This window comes from Rhinopithecus bieti, unplaced genomic scaffold, assembly GCF_001698545.2.
Source record: "Rhinopithecus bieti isolate Rb0 unplaced genomic scaffold, ASM169854v2 scaffold_51154, whole genome shotgun sequence".
In the NCBI taxonomy this organism is placed as follows: domain Eukaryota; kingdom Metazoa; phylum Chordata; class Mammalia; order Primates; family Cercopithecidae; genus Rhinopithecus; species Rhinopithecus bieti.
The window spans coordinates 303,109-312,376 of NW_016820246.1; the positions used below are offsets into that span (position 1 = coordinate 303,109).

The window sequence follows — 9,268 nt, forward strand, 5'->3', positions numbered from 1 at the left end:
AAAAAAAAAAAAAAAAAAAAAAAAAAGTTAGAAAATTGTAGTCAGTCAGTCATTGTAGTTTAAGATTTGACAGTTTGTACAAGGCATAGAATTTTTATTCTCAAAATGTTCTAAAAAATCGAATATTTTAAACATCTAATAAGAGTTAAAACAAGTATTTTGGGGAAACTTCCACAGCATAGATCATTCTAGTATGGAGACATTATCGCTATCAAGTTATTTAACAGAACAAAGGTACACTTTTTTTTTTGAGATGGAGTCCAGCTCTGTTACCCAGGCTAGAGTACAGTGCGGCAATCTCGGCTCACTGAAGCCTCCGCCTCCCAGGTTCAATCTGTTCTTCTACCTCAGCCTCCCAGGTAGTTGGGATTACGGGTGCCCACGACCGTGCCCAGCTAATTTTTGTATTTTTAGTAGAGGCGGGGTTTTGCCATGTTGGCCAGGCTGGTCTTGAACTCCTGACCTCGGGGTGATCCACCTGCCTCGACCTCCCAAAGTGCTAGGTTTGCAGGCATGAGCCACTGTGCCTGGCCCAATGGCATACTTTCTGAAGAAAGTAATTGAATCGACTTAAGGTAGGATTGTGATAAATCCTTCAAAACAAAAGTGATTAATTTCATCAGATGTATGTATATTTGTGTGTGAGAGAGAGAGAGACAGAGACAGAGATTGAAAATGAAAGAAATTTTCTCTTGAGATTGAAGAATTTCATTATTTCATTAGTTTACACTCTGTGTACTTCATTTTCCTTGGAGCTTTTCTTTTTTTTGAGATAAAGTGTCACTCTGATCCCAGACTGGAGCATAGTGGCTTGAATACAACAAACTACAGCTTCAACCTCCTGGGCTCAAGTGATCACAGGCATGCACCATTACGCCTGGCAACTGTTTTTGGTTTTTAGTAGAGACAAGATCTTGCCATGTCACCCAGGCTGGTCTCAAAATGGGTTTAAGTGATCCTCCTACCTTGGTCTCCCAAAATGCTGGAATTAGAGATATGAGCCACCACTCTCAGCCTCATTGGAGCTTTCCTTTGGGGCCAGCTTAACTATGTTGAACTTTAAATTTTGAATGTTTTATTCTTTAAAAAAATTGATAAAGTTGGCTGGGTGGCTCAGACCTGTGATCTCAGGACTTTGGGAGGCCAAGGTGGGAGGATTGCTTGAGTCAAGACGTTTGAGACCAGGCTGGGCAACATGGCAAAACCCTATCTCTACAAAAAAAATACAAAAATTAACTGGGCATGGTGGCGTGTGCCTGTAGTCTCAGCTGCTTGGGATGCCAAGATGCGAGGATCATTTGAGCCTGGGGAGGTTGAAGTGAGCCATGATCAAGCCACGCCAGCCTGAGTGACGGAGTAAGACCCTGTCTCATAAAAAAAGGATGAAGTTATTTTCACACTTGTAATTTTTTGGCTGCTACACCGTATAGTTCTGCTGATTACCTAATATAACTTCCTACTTTCAAGGTTTTCTTTCAACCCTAAAGCGAAATTTTAAGGATATTTCATCTTCGATTTTGAAGTTATATTTTACTATGTGTCGTATACATTTCACTTAAAACAAGAGCACACATTTTCTTATGAAGGGTTTAGGAAACTAGTTTTCAAAAAAACTAAATATATTGGGGAAAGTAAGTGACAAAATCTTTCTTTCTGTTTAGCTATTCTGGCACATTAACTGTTGGTCTCCTGCTCTTTAATTGACAAATCTACAAATTAGATTACATTAAGACCTGTTAAGGGAGGACTAGGAAATTTTTTGCTTCTTTGAGGAAAAGGAATGGGTAATTGGTTTCTCTGTTTTTATTTATTTATTTCTTTTTGAGATGGAGTTCTGCTTTTGTTGCCTAGGCCGGAGTGCAATGGCACTCTCGGCTCACTGCAACCTCTGCCTCCCGGGGCGGCTTCAGCCTCCCTAGTAGCTGGGATTACAGGCACCTGCCACCATGCCTGGCAAATTTTTGTATTTTTAGTAGAGATAGGGTTTCGCCATTTTGGCCAGGCTGGTCTCGAACTCCTGACCTCCGGTGATCCACCCACCTCAGCCTCCCAAAGTGCTGGGATTACAGGCTTGAGCCACAGCACCCAGCCAGTTTCTCTGTTTGTTTGTTTATTTATTTATTTTTAAGATGGAGTCTCGCTGTCTCCCAGGCTGCAGTGCAGTGGCACGGTCTCGGCTCACTGTAAGCTCCACCTCCTGGGTTCACACCATTCTTCTGCCTCAACCTCCCCAGTAGCTGGGACTACAGGTGCCTGCCACCATGCCCGGCTAATTTTTTGTATTTTTAGTAGAGACGGGGTTTCACTGTATTAGCCAGGATGGTCTCGATCTCCTGACCTCATGATCCACCTGCCTTGGCCTCCAAAAATGCTGGGATTACAGGCGTGAGCCACTGTGCCCAGCCCGCTTTCTCTGTTTTTAAAGTGTAGACCATATTTTGCATTTATAGGTAGGTAACTTCTATAGTATTCACATATCCACAAGGTAAATATGACTAACATAGTAATCTTTCACAGTTCATAACAGTTCATGACAGCAAGAATTTACTAAACCTTGTGAAAAATAATTAATTTGTATTTAACACATTTTGAAATTAAACATTATTTAGCATTCTTTAATGTTTGGCTGAAAATTTTCTTAAGTTTTCTGCCGCTGAGAAGGTAGAGTCCTTATACAGAGGAAATAGGATTACATGCTATAATTTGGTATTGTAATTTACTTTTTCAGGATTGTGCTTTGGCATAGGGGAAAGGTGAGAGGCAAACATACAGAAGATTACCTTATTTCCATTCCCCTGTTTTCAAATAGTTTACAAGAGTCTTTGGTTTTGAATCTGCAAAAAGTTGTTTGCAATTTTCTGACACCTCACAATGAGATTTTAGAATGTATCGATTTGTTAAATGTCCAATTATATTTATTTCAATACAAATTAATGGCATAGAGATGTGATTGTATGGAAGACTTAGCTAAGACATGCTAAAGTATTAATGAGAAAATAGTTGGATTTTTTTGTTTTTTTTGAGACAGAGTCTTGCTCTGTTGCCCAGTTTGGAGTATAGTGGCGCAATCTCGGCTCGCTGCAAGCTCCATCTCCCCGGTTCACGCCATTCTCCTGCCTCAGCCTCCCGAGTAGCTGGTACTACAGGTGTGCACCACCAAGCCCAGCTAATTTTTGTACTTTTAGTAGAGACTGGGCTTTGCCTCCTTGGCCAGGATGATCTTGAACTCCTGAACTCGGGTGATCCGCCTGCCTCAGCCTCCCAAAGTACTGGGATTACAGGCGTGAGCCACTGTGCCCGGCCGAGAGTTGGAATTTTGACATTAAAGTTTTCCAACTTATGTTAAATTTAAATAAGGCTGGGCGCAGTGGCTCATACTTGTAATCTCAGCGACTCCAGAGTCTGAAGCGGGAGGATAACTTGAACCCAGGAGTTCCAGACCAGCCTGGGAGATATAGTGAGACCCCATCTCTGAATGAATGAATGAATGAATGAATGAATGAATGAATGACATATTTTTGCCCATATTTGAGAATTTTAACTAAAACAGAAAATTACACTAAATGATACTATTGATGAATATTGCTTTTATTTATTTACTTATTTATTAATAAAAAAATAGAGATGGGTTTCACTATATTGCCCAGGCTAGTCTCTAACTCCTGGGCTCAAGTGATCTTCCTACCTCAGCCTCCCAAAGTGCTAGGATTACAGGTTGAGCCACTGTGCCCAGCCAAATGTTTTCTGGTTGATTGGTTGGTTGGTTTGTTTTGAGACAGAGTCTCACACGGTTGCCTGACTGGAGCGCAGTGGTGCGATCTCAGCTCACTGCAACCTCCGCTTCCAGGGTTCAGGCAATTCTCTTACCTCAGCCTCCCAAGCATCTGGGATTACAGGTGCCCGCCACCACCCCCAGCTAATTTTTTGTAGTTTTATTAGATACGGGGTTTCACTGCGTTTGCCAGGCTGGTCCCAGACTCCTGACCTTGTGATCTGCAAATATTCAAATACTCTTAAGTTTATATTTAGATTTTCATGAAGACATTTAGGATAAGATTTATGGTTTGTGTTGCTTTTCACCCACTGAAATTTAAGAACATTTGCTAGATTGAAAAGACCTTAATGGCTTAATATTTGGGCAAGTATTTATTTGTTGGGAGAATGTAATGTATCGTTTTGATATTATTTTTTGTTTATCTTTATATGAAAACTTCCACTAAGTTTTCTTAAAAGATGAACCCGTTTTTTTATTTGAAATAGACGTTCCTTTAAGTTAATATTTCATCCATAAAGATAAAAGTAGCTCCAAACATGATATAAAACTGTTTTATAGAATTTATTATTTAGATGTAGATATACCACATTATGAACTTTTTATCTACTTTTATTTAAACAGCTATATTAAATAGATATTTTTTCTTTTCTTTTTTACTGTTCTTCACCATAGGATATTTATTCATTTTATGACCTTAAAACGTTGTTGGCCAGGTGCAGTGGCTCACGCCTGTAATCCCAGCACTTTGGGAGGCCAAGGTGGGCAGATCACGAGGTCAGGAGATTGAGACCATCCTGGCTAACACGGTTAAACCCGTTTCTACTAAAAATACAAAAAATTAGCCGAACGTTGTGGGACACGCCTGTAGTCCCAGCTACTCGGGAAGCTGAGGCAGGAGAATCGCTTGAACCTGGGAGGTGGAGGTTGCAGTGAGTGGAGGTTGCGCACCACTGCACTCCAGCCTGGGTGCGAGAGCGAGACTCTGTCTCAAAAAAAAAGTTGTTTAATTTTCCTGTAAAATTTTGTGCATAGATCATTAAAAGTACTCTTAGTTTTTTTGCTATTCAAAGCAGTGCTATATTGAAATTATATTTTTAATTGTCTGTAACATATGTAAAGAAATCTTACTTAGAGTTGTATATTGACTTTTTATACAGGCATTAAGGCTTATAGCCAGGACAGATATCCCACTGAGTTGCAGCAGCAGGGTCTGGCTATGTTTATGCTTTATTACTGGCACCTGACATTTTTCATTGTTTTTCTTTCTAAGCTCAGCAGTGTGTTTACTCTTTTTTTTTTTCTCTCTGATACCAAGTCTCACTCTGTCACCCAGGCTGGAGTGCAGTGGCATGATCCCAACTCACTGCAACCTCCCGGGTTCAAGCAATTCTCATGCCTCAGCCTCCTGAGTAGCTGGGACTACAGGTGTGCGCCACCACACCCGGCTAATTTTTGTATTTTTAGTAGAAGCAGGGTTTCACCATGTTGGCCAGGCTGGTCTTGAAATTCCTGACATCAGGTGATCTGCCCGCCTCAGCCTTCCAAGGTGCTGGAATTACAAGCATGAGCCACTGCTCCCAACCTTGTATTTACTTTTTTAAAGTTAAGTTTTATATTATGTTCTTCCCAGAAGAGGATAGGGATCTGTTGGTTTGGGTCCAACCTTTCATGATGTTTGAACTTGAATTCTCCATATGAATTTTAAAATCATTTCTTCATGTTGCATGAATAACTGAAGATTTGATTTCAGTTTCCCATATATGTAAATAATTTGCAGCCAATTGTTATCTTTTCAATATTGAGTGGTCTCCTCAATAAAAAAGATTTAAGTCCCAAATTATACAGATTACCCTGTTTATAAATAGTATTTTTTTGGTTGTGTGTTTGTTTTTTTCTTTTTCAACTTTTATTTTAGTTTTGGGAGTACATTTGCAGGTTTGTTACTTGGTTGTATTGTGTGATGATGCAGTTTAGGATATGAATGATATCGTCACCCATGTACTGAGCATAGTACCCTTACTTACCAGTTGGTTTTTCAGCCTTTACTACCCTTCCTGCCTCTCGCGTCTAGTAGTCCCCAGTGTCTTTGTTGCTGTCTTTATGTCCATAAGTACCTACTATTCAGCTCTGAATTGTAAGTGAGCATTTGGTTTTCTGTTTCTATGTTAATTTACTTGGGATAAATACAGATTCTCATATACCTTTAAGAACTAGAACACAGGCTATAAGACTGGAACACAGGTATTACTTCTGTCCAACTGTTACTTAGTGTGTTTTGCTTAAAATGAAGAACTTCTTTTTTTTACATTTTTAGTTATACACGTTAGAAATACTAATTAAATCCCTGTTTTTTTGGTATGTTTCTTCTCTGAAGGAAAATGAAAGAATTCTAAAGCCAAAATGAAAAAAGTAAGATATCTTTTCCTTCTCTCATTCATTTAAAATTTTGTTGAAATTTTCCTCCTTCATGATTGCTTGGTTATTATATGTAGTGACTGATAAGAAAACTCTGTTAGGTAAGTTAAGGAAAAGGTTTCCTAATGTTTTTAACAAACTAAAATAGATTTTTTGTAACCTTCTTTTCCATCGGAGACATTATACAATAAAATTGATTTGTGCTTGCCTCAAGGAGATGTTCTTCCTCTGTAAATATTGAGCAATCCCAGTAGCACAAGGTCTAGAAGAGATATTTTGTTATGTTGCTAATTTTTCTGCCTTGCATTCAGGGTAGACTTCAACCTCCCCCCGCCCCCTGCTTAGTTATCACAAACCATTATAATAAGGGCATTTGTTGAATCTCTTTTTTTTTTTTTGACGGAGTTCTCACTCTGTCACCTAGGCTAGAGTGCAGTGGCATGATCTTGGCTCACTGCAATCTCCGCCTCCTGGGTTCAAGCAGTTCCCCTGCCTCAGCCTCCGGAGTAGCTGGGACTACAGGTGCCTTCCACCACGCCTGAGTATTTTTTGTATTTTAGTGGAGACGGTGTTTCACCATGTTGGTCAGGCTGGTCTCGAACTCCTGACCTCAAATGATCCGCCCGCCTCGGCCTCCCAAAGCTGAGGGATTACAAGCATGAGCCACCAGGCCTGGCCCATCTGTTGAATCTTTTAATGACTCTTTTTGTTGAGGTGTTAAGTAAGTTACTTAAGTAAGGTTGACTGTCTATCCCTGATGTGAAATTTGAAATCTGAAATGCTCCAAATTCTGAAACTTGTTGAGCACTGACATGATACTTAAAGAAAATATGCATTGGAGCATTTTGGATTTTGGATTTTTGGATTGGGGGGTGCTGAACCAGTATAATACAAATATTCCAAAATCCAAAATAATTTGAAATCCGAAATACTTCTAGTCCCAAGCATTTCGGGAAAGGGATAGTCACTTGTAGTGTATTATTTTGCTTTTATATTGGAGCTTCCTATGAGAGCAAGAAACTGATTGTATTTCTAAGTCCAGCTGACTTCTTGCCCTTTGGATTCAGTTGAAAATTACTTTCTAGGATGATTGGTAGGTTCATTTGCCCCAGAATCATTAAAAAATAGTTTTCTGGGCCGGGCGCAGTGGCTCACGCCTGTAATCCCAGCGCTGTGGGAGGCCAAGGCGGGTGGATCACCTAAGGTCAGGAGTTTGAGACCAGCCTGGCCAACCTGGTGAAACACTGTCTCTGCTAAAAATACAAAAATTAGTTGGGCATTGTGGCGGGTGCCTGAAATCCCAGCTACTTGGGAGGCTGAGGCAAGAGAATCACTTAAACCTGGGAGGCAGAGGTTGCAATGAGCCGAGATTGCACCATTGCACTCCAGCCTGGGCAACAGAGTGAGACTCTGTCTCAAAAAAAAAAAAGAAAGTTTTCTTGTGCATTGATAATATTGACAATAGTAACTTTATAACCATAGCACACAATAAATTTTTCTTATGCCTTTACTTTTCCTTAAACCGTGTAAATTTTCCATTACCTTCAGGGACTCTGTCATGGTACCAATGGCACTTCTTTCCTTTTTTTGTAGCAAATAATTGAAGAATTATCTAAGATACTTATTTAGTCACTGAAGAATACAGTGGCTATCTAGTGACTGGCTTTTCTTTCAAGAAAGCAGGTCTGGAAACCAAATGGAAGTTAAAGTGAAACAAGCCTCTATTCTGTCTTATTCCCTGCTGAGCTTGTGTATCAAGTTACTCATATTTTAGGCAAGTCCACCAACATAGCTGCATCTGCCGTGCCGCACTGAGGTCTTTCTGTGAGGTATCACACATCTGCATAGATATACTTGGTTGTTTTAATTGTGAATCATATCGCAAGGGTACCGGAGGTTGGTTTTTCCCAAGGACAGCTGCACTGTTCCTTGTATAACTTCCTTTACTTTAATGTATGAGTCATAGCTCAGTGTATTATATGATACATGTGTGTACATTTTACTTAGCCTACTATATGAGTCACATGTGTGACTGTTCTCACAACTGAGTTTTCTGGATAGTTCTGTTAGTGAGCATGAGTAAATGGAATCTTTCAGTTTACTGGAGATTTCTTTACCAGTCGTTTGACTTGTGTGTTTTAGAATTTTATAATTCAGATTCAAAGGGTTCACTTTTAACAAATTAACAAAAACTAGATTGCAAAACTTGTCTAATTGAGTGAACATTTAAACCATTTTAAGGGTTCACTCCATCTCTCTTCTACTGTACTGCCTCCCCACTCCACCAAAAAAAAAAGAGGAATATGCTTAGGTTCAGAATCTGGCTAGAGTCTCGCAAGCAAAAGATTTTACCATACATCTTCCATGATTATTATTGTTTTTATGAGTCTAGTAAGATTATAAGGCTACATTTTAACTTCAAAAACCTGAAGACATTCTGGGGACCCAAAAGCCATCTAGTTTAATTTATTATTAAGACTTGATTGATGAAAATTAACATTTTTAATTGTTACATCTTTCTGGGAAGATAAAGAATGTTTTTCCTATTGATAGATTATAGTTAAGTGTGTAAAAGTGTTGTTTAAAGTGATTTTTAATAGTATTATATTCAGAGGCCCAGGAAACAGTTGTCTAAACTGGATTGAAACTCAAATTGTTAAAAACAGATTTCTGTTTATTATGATTCACTTTGGTTTACTCCGATCATTCATTCAACAAATACTGATCAAGTGCTTTCTATTTGCCAGGTTTTCTAGGTGAAGATCCTTATGCTTCTGGTGCTTACATTACACTAAGAGGATATAGTATGTCAGAAGGTGATAAATGCTTTGGAAAGTAGAAAAAGTACAGAGTAAGGGAGATAGGGAGAGCTCAGGTCAGTGTAGGGTAGAGAGGGCAGTTTACAATTCAAAATAGAGTGGTTAGCTGGGTGCGGTGGCTCATGCCTGTAATCCCAGCACTTTGGGAGACTGAGGTGGGAAGATTGCTTGAGCCCAGGAGTTTGAGACCAGCCTGGCCAACCTAGCGAGACTTCATCTCTACAAAAAAAAATTTTTTTTTTTTTTTGAGATGGAGTCT

At 39.4% G+C, this 9,268-nt stretch overlaps 1 protein-coding gene across 1 annotated transcript in view; it reads left to right on the forward strand.

The window, feature by feature from the left end:
• STRN (striatin) overlaps positions 1-9,268 on the forward strand; it is a 138,813-nt gene that overhangs the window by 84,004 nt on the left and 45,541 nt on the right. The gene's annotated exons all lie outside the window — the stretch shown is intronic.